We start from the raw sequence: 10566 nt of genomic DNA on the forward strand, positions 1-10566 counted from the left end.
GTCCTCCTGATACTGGAAGCACCTGAAGAGCTGGTGAGCCACCTCGGGCCGGGGCCTGGCCTCTGGCCGCCTGGGGTCCTCCTGGCCGGCAGCCTCTTCCTCCTCCAGTTTGACTGCTCCGAGCTGCTCTGGCTCCCGTGCAGCCGGGCCTGGTTCTGCAAGCATCCTTCACCTTGGCGATGCCTCACAGTGGTTGCTTCAACTCTTGGGTCTCTCTCTCTCTCTCAGCTCCCACACCTGGGGTGTTAAGGGATGCCTACAGATGTGGCCTCCAGAGGAATCGTTTCTCGAACTGGTCACGAGTAGTGGCTCAGCCTGACCAACACACCAAAAGGCAGAGAAAATGGATTGTTTAGTATTCTCATTCCCTCCTGCAGCATTTAGAAGTTCACCTCACTTTACCCCAGTGATCAAAGTTGGCATTCCTGAGAGAGGACAGTCTGGCTTTCCCTGCCTCTCGATATGGTGCCACGGGGAGTACCTGGCACCACCGAAGATGGATCCTTGCCAAAAATGTTTCATCGTGATCCAATCCAGCCTTTAGACCCAACTTCCAGGTTAAAGGGCATTGCAGGGAATAAAAACAAGTTGGCAGAGAGGCTAAGAGTGATGGTGTTTAAAGGTACAAACTTATAACAAGTAGTAAGTAAGCCATAGAGATCTAATGCACAGTATAACAAATGCAGACAATAATATTGTACTATAATATAATTATATAATATGATACATATCATTACATTACAATCATATTATAACATATAAATGCTGTATATCTTAAACTTGCTTAAGGTTATATGTCAAATTTATAAAAAACAACAAACAAATAAGTCAAATGTCTCTTGAGGAAACGACCAAACAAATCCCAAAGACAGGACATTATGGGAAACAAGTGGCCCAGGTTCTTCTGAGTCTGTTATGAAAAACAAGTGCCTGGGGCTTCCCTGGTGGTGCAGTGGTTGAGAGTCCGCCTGCCGATGCAGGGGACACGGGTTCGTGCCCTGGTCCGGGAAGATCCCACATGCCGCGGAGCGGCTGGGCCCGTGAGCCATGGCCGCTGAGCCTGCGCGTCTGGAGCCTGTGCTCCGCAACGGGAGAGGCCACAACAGTGAGAGGCCTGCGTACCGCAAAATAAATAAATAAAATTAAATTTTAAAAAGTGCCTGTAGGGCACACATTGCTCTAGAGGAGACTAACAGCTGATATAACCAAATGCACGAACATTGATTGGATCCTAATTTAAAACAAAAAACAAAAGGCTCTAAAAGCTATTCTGGGGTCAGTTGGGGAAATCTGAATATGGGTGCAGCACTGGGTGATAATGGAGATGACTACCAACTTCTGAGATGAGATTCCAGTGTTGTAGTATGTAGGAAATTTCTTTATTCTTAGAAAATGTTGAAGGGTTTGGAAGTGATGGAGCATGAGGATTCAGCCACATTTATGGATCAACAAGGCAAATGTGGCAAAATTATAGCAATTGTTGAATCTGGGAGATGGGTGTATGGATTCACCCATTCATTCCATTGCTCTTTCAACTCCTTTGGAAGTTTGAGAATTTTAAAGATAAAAGGTTGGCAGGAGCGGGGAGTAGTTCATGCATGTGATTGCTCTTTGACCAGACTTCCGGACCCTCACTTTCTGGCTCTGGAGGTGGTTCTCAGCAGTCAAGGCCAAGGCCACCCAGCTGACCAGTGCAGGGCTGAGCTCCCACCTGGTGTTCCAATCTTCTTCCCTCCCTGGGTTCCATCCCTAGAGACAGGCTGGGATGAGCCGGGGAGCTGGGATGGGTGGGTGGATCTCCACATGGGACTTAAGCTTACTGCTTGCAGAAGTCTGTGACAGATGTGTTCCCAAGGCAGGCCAAAGCAGTCTCACTCACTTCAGAGGCCTCTAGTGGGTGAACCCTTGGGAGCTGGGTGATGGCAGGAGAGGCAGTCATTTCCCTTTCTTTCCTAATTTTCTTTTTTCTTTTTTAGTTCTGGATTCTTCCTTGGTCTACCCCTCTGGGAGGTATCCATCCCAACCCTGTGAGTCTGGCTAGCATTAAAAAAAAAGTGTTTCTAACTGACCAACAGGGGGCACTGGTTCCATAGGACTATTCCTTCCTTTTGGGGTAGCCAAGACCTACCTAGGGGGACCTGACCCAAGTTCCACACCCACAGGGGACTCAGTTCAGTCACTCAGCACAACCCAGAAGGCTTATTCTTTGGATATGGAAACCCAATTTCCAACGTGTCTCTGCCCTCCCTGCTCTCCAGCTTCAGGACTGCAAATGAGCTTCTCCCAAACCTGTCCCCCACCCCCACCAGGAACATCCCAGGCAGAGGAATGGGAAGAAACCCTCTTGCATCACTTCCCACCACATAAAGGGAGTGGAGCGGTGCCCGACCTGCTAGAGAGTACACGTCGGGTGTGCCTAATGAGAACACCTTACTGTTCTCATTACTGAGTAAAAATACAAACAACCACAGCTAACAGCTAGTCCTATCACTGACCCATTTTACAGCCCAGGACACCCAGGCTCAGAGGTACAGACATTTCCCCAAGACAGCCCAGCCTTGACAATGGAGCCAGGGAGAAGTCAGCCTGGTCAAGAGCTTTGGATAGTTTAAGTCCCCTTCATTCAGGGCTGAGGGATCTCTGAACCTCCTTTAGAGGTGGGGTGAGTGGGGTATGATGTGGTAAAAGAACAAATGAAACCCGTGTGTTTTAAGTCTGGGCCTAGCGCTTCCCACACAGGGGAGAGGTTTGTGATGCTAAAACACAGACCCAGGCCTACGTGCTGGCCACCTGACCAGCCTCCCTCCACCTCCCTCCAGCATCTTCCCAGCTTCCCTCCCTCTCCCCCACCTACCCACTCCCTCCGGCCAGTCTGCAGTCTCCCCCCACCACTCCAGAATCTCCCCAGCTTTCCCCTACCTCCATTCTCTCCCCCACAGCCTTGTCCAACGTCCGTTCCTTCCTGCACTTTGGCACATGGGGCTCCTTCCACCCACTGGCACCTCTCTTCTGGGACTCCACACACACCACCCACCTGGCTACCTTGCAGTTTTAATTATTGAGGAATGCATGAAAAAATGTCTGGTGCAGAAAAGGTCTTTACTAAATGTTCAGGAAAATGGGTTTTTGTTTTATTGTGTTTTGGTAGCATGAGCAAAATAATTAGAGAACCAATCACGTGTGATCAGGAACCCTGTATTAACAGCTGGCATGTACTGAGTGCTTATCTGTATGGGCTCTGCTTAGGGTCACTTCATCCCACTCCAGTCCACGCAGTAAGTTATAATTTCTCCATTTGACAGGTGCAAAGACCAAGCTCTGAGAGGATGGGTGACTTGCTCAAGGTCACACCAGGGAGAGCCAAGATTTGCTTTAAGGGGAGAACGCTGGTTTTATGGTGCAAAAGCTCAGAAACAGAAAAGGACCCATTTCCCCTCCCACCCTGTGCGATTTGCCTAGTCTTAACCAGAATATTACAGCATGAATCAGAAAAAACAAGGCCATTCCGATTTCCAGCCCTCAGGCTTAGGCAAGTGGGGCGCCGGAACCTTCAGGGGAGGTCTCTCCAAAAGGTTTGAAAGAGGTGGAATTCAAGGGACGAAGGCCCTGGAGAGTCTCTCCCTCCCCCCAAGTCTCCAGGACAAAAGCTTTGTTAATATGCGCATCTGTGGGGGGTGGGCTGGGTTGCTGGGGGAGCTTTTCAGCCATCCTCCGATATTTGACCAGCTTAATTTGGAACCTCGAGAGGCGGAGAGGCTTAGGCTAGACCAGCCTGGGGTGGAGGTGCTGCCACCGGACCCACCCAGACAATGGGAGCACCCAGAGCCGGGGTCCTCGGCCAGGGGCTCTCCCTTTCTCCCTGGATCGCTCGTCTTTGTTGGCCGGGCTCCCCTCCAGTGCTGGGCCGAGTCGATGAGTCCGGTCCACCTGGGGGACCGTGGAGCCTGCCTTCCACTCCCCAGCGGGTACAGCAAGCCCACGACACAGGAAGTCCAGCGACCCTCCCGAATGTCCCCATTGCCACAGGCTCGCCAGTACTCCCCAGCATGGACCAACCACATCCACCCAAGGCTTTCTTCCAGCACCCTAATCCCCCATCCCACCACAGAGGCCTGGAAACCCCTTTCTCTCTCCAAGCTACAACGAACCCTTTAAGTCTGTCCTGGAAGCCTGTACCCCAGGCCTCCCTGCAACTCACCACTCGGGGTTCCCACTACAGAGGTGGAGGTGCTGAGGGGTTCTCTGAGGGCCCCCGGGGCCAGAGTCAGCCTCGGCCAACCTGGGAAAGGACTCCGGGAAAATGGAACAGGAAGTTCCCTTCCCCAATCCCATCCAGGTGGTGAGGGGGGCTTCCTAGAGTTAACCCTTAACCTCCCAGTTTGGGAGTGGGGTGGGGAGAGGGCGGGGCCAAAGAAATAAAGACAAAGCAGTGGATCCAGATTCCAACCCAGGCCTGTATTTGAGAGTCTAACTACCCCTCCAAGTAACAGCTGCCCCCCTCCTAAGCAGGACTGGCCCTGTGCCCCTTGGCCTTCTGTTAGCCTGTACTTTTTTGGGGGACAAGAGTTGCCATTTACAAATGCTTGCTGGGACTTCCCTGGTGGTGCAGTGGTTAAGACTCTGCGCTTCCACTGCAGGGGGCGCGGGTTCATCCCTGGTCCAGGAAGTTCCACATGGTGCTAGGTGTGGCCAAAAAAAAAAAAAAGCTTGCTATGTGCCGGGCAAAGAGGATACTGAGGTAAACGTGAGGGACAGTCCTGAGCTTGCACGCCAGGGTACAGGAGCAAACCACAGGTGCTAATTAGAAAATGGAACAGGACCATGTGATGGGGAAGAGAGGGCACTGGTCGACACTGGCACCTAAAATCCTCCCAAGAATCTTTAGAGGTGGCTTTTGTTCCAGCTTTACGAATGACCAAGCAGGGGCTCCCAGGAGGCGAAGTGACCTCACCAACAGCCTTGAGTCCAACTCTAACTCCAGTCAAGCCTTTCCCTTTGCTCTAAAGGGCCTCTTTGCGTCATGCCCTTGTCTCCAGCCAGATGGGCACTTCCTCTGGGGAGTCCACGGTGCCTCGCTGAGCGTTCAGGGCTCCAACCTGCTCAGAGGCTGCCCCGACGGGCGGCCAGATCCTGCGCTTGCTCTGGCTCCTCGGCCGGGTCTTGTCTCCTGCACTTAACAGCACCTGGGCTTCTCCTGTTCCTTTATTTTAATTGTCTAGCGTGGATCTCATTGGACCAAAACTCCCTGCGGACAGAGGTCCGTTTCCCTTGTCAGCTCTGCATCCTCCGCGCCTAGCCTAGCGCCTGGCACACGTGAGGACGGACAAAATGGATGAGGAACCGCCGAGCAGAGAGTCCACCGCCCTCCGAGGTTTGCTGGCACCCCGCACCGGGCACTCCACAGCGCGTACTCCCGCTACCTCGGGGGCAGTCGGGGGCTACTGAGACCCCCTCTCTGGGGCGGTCCAGGAAACCCACCCGGGGCGGGACTATGAAACCCCACCCCGGATGTGGAAAGGAAACCCCGCCGCTGGGCCTGGCCTGGGAGGCGAGGCGGAGGCGTCTCTTGTACCCCTATACCTAGGCTGGACCATCACGCCCCCTCCCCCGGGCACCACCGCTCCTGCCCCGCCTCCAGGACTGACACGCGCACCTATGGCTGCCGCCTTCGAGGACGAGGCCGTGTCTGACCCCTGGGAGTGGGGGCAACTCGACCGGGAGCTGTGGGCCTTGTCTAGACATGATGGGGGAGAGCTGCAGGAAGGAGCGTGGCCTCCTCGGGTAAGGTGGTCTCGGTGCCTCGGGCCTGGAGCGTCCAGGTGAGAGCCTGGGGGAGCTGGCTGGGAGCACAGAGGGAAGGCTCGGTGTTTGCTGTTGACGCTGTCTTCCAGACCTTCGACTCAGGTGCACACCTTTCCTGGAAATCTGTCAGAAAAGCAGAGACCAAGTTGACCTAACTCCCAGAAATAGCATCCAGGCAGAAAGGCAAGTGCCTGGAGTGAGACAAGACCAACACTAGCTTTTGGCCGCCTTCAATCCTAACTCTCGGCCCAGGTATGGGCTTTGGCTAATACCCGCGCTCCTGGCCCACCACGCGCGCGCACCATTCATTCGGGAAATATTTGCTTCCCCGAGTGTGTCCGGGCATTGTCCCTGACCCCGGGTACCCAGTGCTGAATAGAAGGGACAAGTGCTGCCCCCTTGAGGCTTACAGACCGGGCAGGACCAGATCACGGGGGCAAGGTTTATTAACTCAAATTACTTTGCAGAAATAAAGGGCTTAAGTGAATTCCCTAGAGGTCCGGTGGTTAGGACTCAGCGCTTTCGATGTCTGGCCCGGGTTAAATCCCTGGTCCGGGAACTAAGATGCTGCAAACCGCGTGGCGAGGAAAAAAAAAAAAAAAGAGCTGAACATTTAAGTCCCTTCACATTCGTCCTTATCTTTGAAAATATCAATACACTCCCCTCTCCCAGAGTGTTAGCCACTGAGAGACGAAAATTCTTGTGAAGTTGCTGGATTGCTACTTTACTCCATTTACTAAAAATGATAAACACATCTTCAAAGGACTTTTAATATAAAATCTACCTGTTTAGGATATATATCAATATCTTCTAAAATTATCTTGAAAATGCACACTTAAACTATTCTAGTTGTTACCTTAGATTTTGGGGGGAAGTAACTGGTGTCTAAAAAACAAACAAAAACAAACCCCAACTTACCATTTATTTATTAAATATGAAAAAAAATTAAGTTTAGTATTATCCAGGTCAGCAAAAGCACCTGAAAATAGTGATGGGGTGATGGGGTCTTCTTCTTTCCTCTTATCTCTTCAGAGATTGCAAAAGAAAAACAAATTTCCTTGTATTTTCAGTTTCCTTAGGATTCCTCCATTTAGAATTATTCAGGGCAAAGGGAGAAATCCTTCTCCAGCTCTGGGAAGAATTACTATTAAAAACACTATGATCCCTTGATTAGCCTTTGGTTCATCCAGAGGCTTAAATGCCTGTCTCTTAACTGCATTAGTAACATCTTTTCCTGCAGCCATAACCCCAGCATTTTCTTCTGGGTGGTTGCAATCTTGATGGAGTAATTGCAGTGTTTATGGTACAGCCAGATCCCTCACTAAGGACCAGCCCTGGTACAGAAGCACTGGGGATTTTGATAAGAACAGGAGTGAGCATTGCACCTGCCCTGGTCTTTCTTCAGTGTCTGTAAACTAGCTATCTCCCAGGTGTTTCATCTTGTCTCTTTGGTAGGAGCCAGCCATTGGCTCTGCAAGCCCGAGCTGCAGTCTCAGTTTTGCCATTTGCTGCTGTGTGACTTGGGCAGATGGTTTAATTGCATCCCTTCACTCTGCTGCTCAAAGCTCTTCTGTGGCTTCCTATGGCACTTAGAACTAAATCCAGACAGCTCAGCCTGGGGCTCATCCCACAGCCCCTTCCTACCATGGATCTCATCTTCTGGCTTCTTTTCCTTTTCCTTTCAATTCCTGAACATGCCAGTCTGATCCTGCCCTGGCCTGGAATGGACGCTCTCACTCACATCCCCACTTTGCCAGTTCCTCTTCATTCTTTTTCTTTTTTTAATGAGTTGGTTTAATTCCAGGTGGTACAGAATTCAGGACAGAACAAAGACTTAAGAACACACTTTGGCAGGATTCTGGGCTAGGTTTACTCTAATCTCACTGCTAAGGTAGAAATGACTGAGAAGCACTGAAGAGAGGGTGAACCACTGTATGACTTTAAAAAAATTATTTATTTATTTATTTGGCCGCGCCAGGTCTTAGTTGCAGCACGCGGGATCTTCGTTACAGCATATATACGGGTTCTAGTTCCCTGACCAGGGATCAAACCCAGATTCAAACCCGGATCGCCTGCATTGGGAGCACGGAGTCTTAACCACTGGACCACCAGGGAAGTCCCTCACCCAGCCACTTAAACGCAAGCTCCACAAGACTGGCTTTGCTGCTGTTCATTGCTGTATCTCCAGTGCCCGGCACATAGTAAACACTCACTAAATGTGGATTGAAGGAATATTCCACATCAGACCTTGTCTTTCCTGGTATTCTCTATTTCGGTAAGTGTAGAACAATCCATTCAGTTGCTCAAGCCAGGTACTGGGATTTATCCTTGACCCCCTTGCTTTAACTCATTCCCACATCTCATCAGTCTCCAAGTTCTGTAGGTCTGATAGCCTAAATATTTTTCATATATGTGTTTCTCTACCTCCACTGCTGCTACCAAGTCCAGGTCACCATCATTTATTGCCTGGATCATAGCAATGGTCTTATGGTTTCTCTTCATTCATTTCCTTTTTTTTTTTTAAGTAAACTTTTAGGTGTAATGTACAGAAATTGTGCGCAAACCAAAAACGAAGAGCATGATGAGTCTCCACCAAGCGAAAACAGCCCTTTAGCCAGCATCCCAATCAAATTAGAATTTACTAGCCCTCTCGGGCCTACTCTGGTGCCCCCTTCTGGTCACTTCCCTTCCCCCATAATCGCTATCCTGACTTCCAACCACAGCAGATTTGTTTGGTCTGTCTTTGAACTCCGTGTAAGTGAAGTCACACAATAGGAACTCTCATCTGACCTTACTCCACAGTGAGGGAGTCATCCACGCGTTGCTTATTCCCTGAATAGTATTCCCCCATTGTGTTATTTGTTCATTCTACTGTGTCTACACGGGGGTGGTTTTCAGTTTGAGGCCACGCTTAGTAGTTCTTGTAGGTCTCGGGTAACCATATAAGTGCGTACTGCAGGACTTGTGCCCAGGAGTGAATCGCTGTGTCATAGGGTATGTGGATGGTCAGGTTCAGAAGATTCTGCCACACTTGTCCAGAGAGCTTGTACCATTTCCCCTCCCACTGTCTGCAGACTCATCTTGTGCATTTCTTGCCCCAGTCCTAGGATCAGCTGTTTCTCCATGGAACCCTGATTTTTTTTCACATTATAAAGCATTCACAAAAATAGGATTTTTAAAAGGAGAGAAAGTAAAACTAATGGAAGTTCTACATTTTTTTTCACACCCAACTGAGTAAAAAAAAAAAAAAAATAGAAGAGACACTAGTGAAAGACCACACGCCATGTAGAGGAAGGAGTCTGAGAGCTGAGGGTAGGTGCCAGAGAGTGCAGCAGGAGGAAGGGCTGAAAAGGACATCAAGGGTGTGTGCCTGAGTGCCATTGTCATCTGCTTCCAGGAGGGGTCCTCAGAGCTGAGCCAATCAGAATGCCTCCTAAGTACTCCCATCCCCACCTGCTTCAGTGTCTTTAGCTTTCGTGAGTGAATGTACCTTAAACTCTACCCAAGACTGGGGCACCCTTTAGGTATCAGATAGCAGGAGGTGACTGCAGCAACAGTGAAGGGTATTTTAGGATGATGATAGTGTCCTGGTTTCCTAAAAATGCAGCAACCTCTATAGGGAAAGTAACTTAATTTACTCTAATATCTACCTCCAAAGAGCCAAGTGGAGTGACTCTTTTTTTTTTTTTAACATCTTTATTGGGGTATAATTACTTTACAATGGTGTGTTAGTTTCTGCTTTATAACAAAGTGAATCAGTTATACATATACATATGTTCCCATATCTCTTCCCTCTTGCGTCTCCCTCCCTCCCACCCTCCCTATGGAGTGACTCTTGAGCTTGGTCTCAACAGAGAATCCCCTCCCTGCCTGTACTGTAAGCTGTCTTTAGCTCCCAGGTAGAGAAAATGTTCTGGAAGGTGGTATGTGGGTGTTTGGGGGAATATATCCAGTCAACCCTACTAAGTTTGGGGGCTTTTCTGGCCTTGGTGTTCACAGCTTGCCTGGCTGAGGCTGAAGCTGCCAGCCTTGACAATCATGGTAAGAAGCACTTGGAATTGCTGCCTAGGGAGGAGCCTCCTTTCCTCCTGGAGCTTGCCCAGGATAGGAGAAAGCCATTTCTGCTGACTGTGATGGGCAGGCTTCTGGGCCAGCATCACAGCTGAGATCCAGGAGCCAGGTTTGGGGTTGGCAGCCTCTCTGCCTGCCCTGTTGCAAGATCAGATGATAGTCTTGTTCACCCACTGGAAAGGAGCAAAGACTCCACAATAAGAGCTGCTGGGTAGTTCCAGTTGCTGCAAGGCAAGGGCATCAAGAATTGGGTGATGAGTAGGCTCCTGGTTAGACATTGTGATGTAGCCATACAACAGAATATGCTGCAGTTGAAAAACAGCAAGGCACCGCTTGAGAACAGAACTCTGACACATAACCATCCGTCCAAACCTGCCCTAAGACTTGACCAAACTCTAGCATAGCTTCTAGCAGCATAAGGCCATGATGACCCCAGCCCCCCATTAAAATGCCTGCCTGAGAAAGCTCAAAGCTGCCAGGAAGATTTACTGTTCATTCTAGCTAATGCCTGATGATGGGCCCCTAGCCTCCCTTTCTTAGAGCACTTACTAAAAAGGGCTTATAATTGTGAATATGTGTCTCTTATAACCCAGAAGAAGATTGTAACTCTTACAATCTTTCACTGACCTGAGAGCCATTCCCTTGAAATGTACTCATCAGGAGAAACAGGGCCTCTGTCTCCCTTCTCTGTGG

This window comes from Lagenorhynchus albirostris, chromosome 15, assembly GCF_949774975.1.
Source record: "Lagenorhynchus albirostris chromosome 15, mLagAlb1.1, whole genome shotgun sequence".
Taxonomy (NCBI): Eukaryota; Metazoa; Chordata; class Mammalia; order Artiodactyla; family Delphinidae; genus Lagenorhynchus; species Lagenorhynchus albirostris.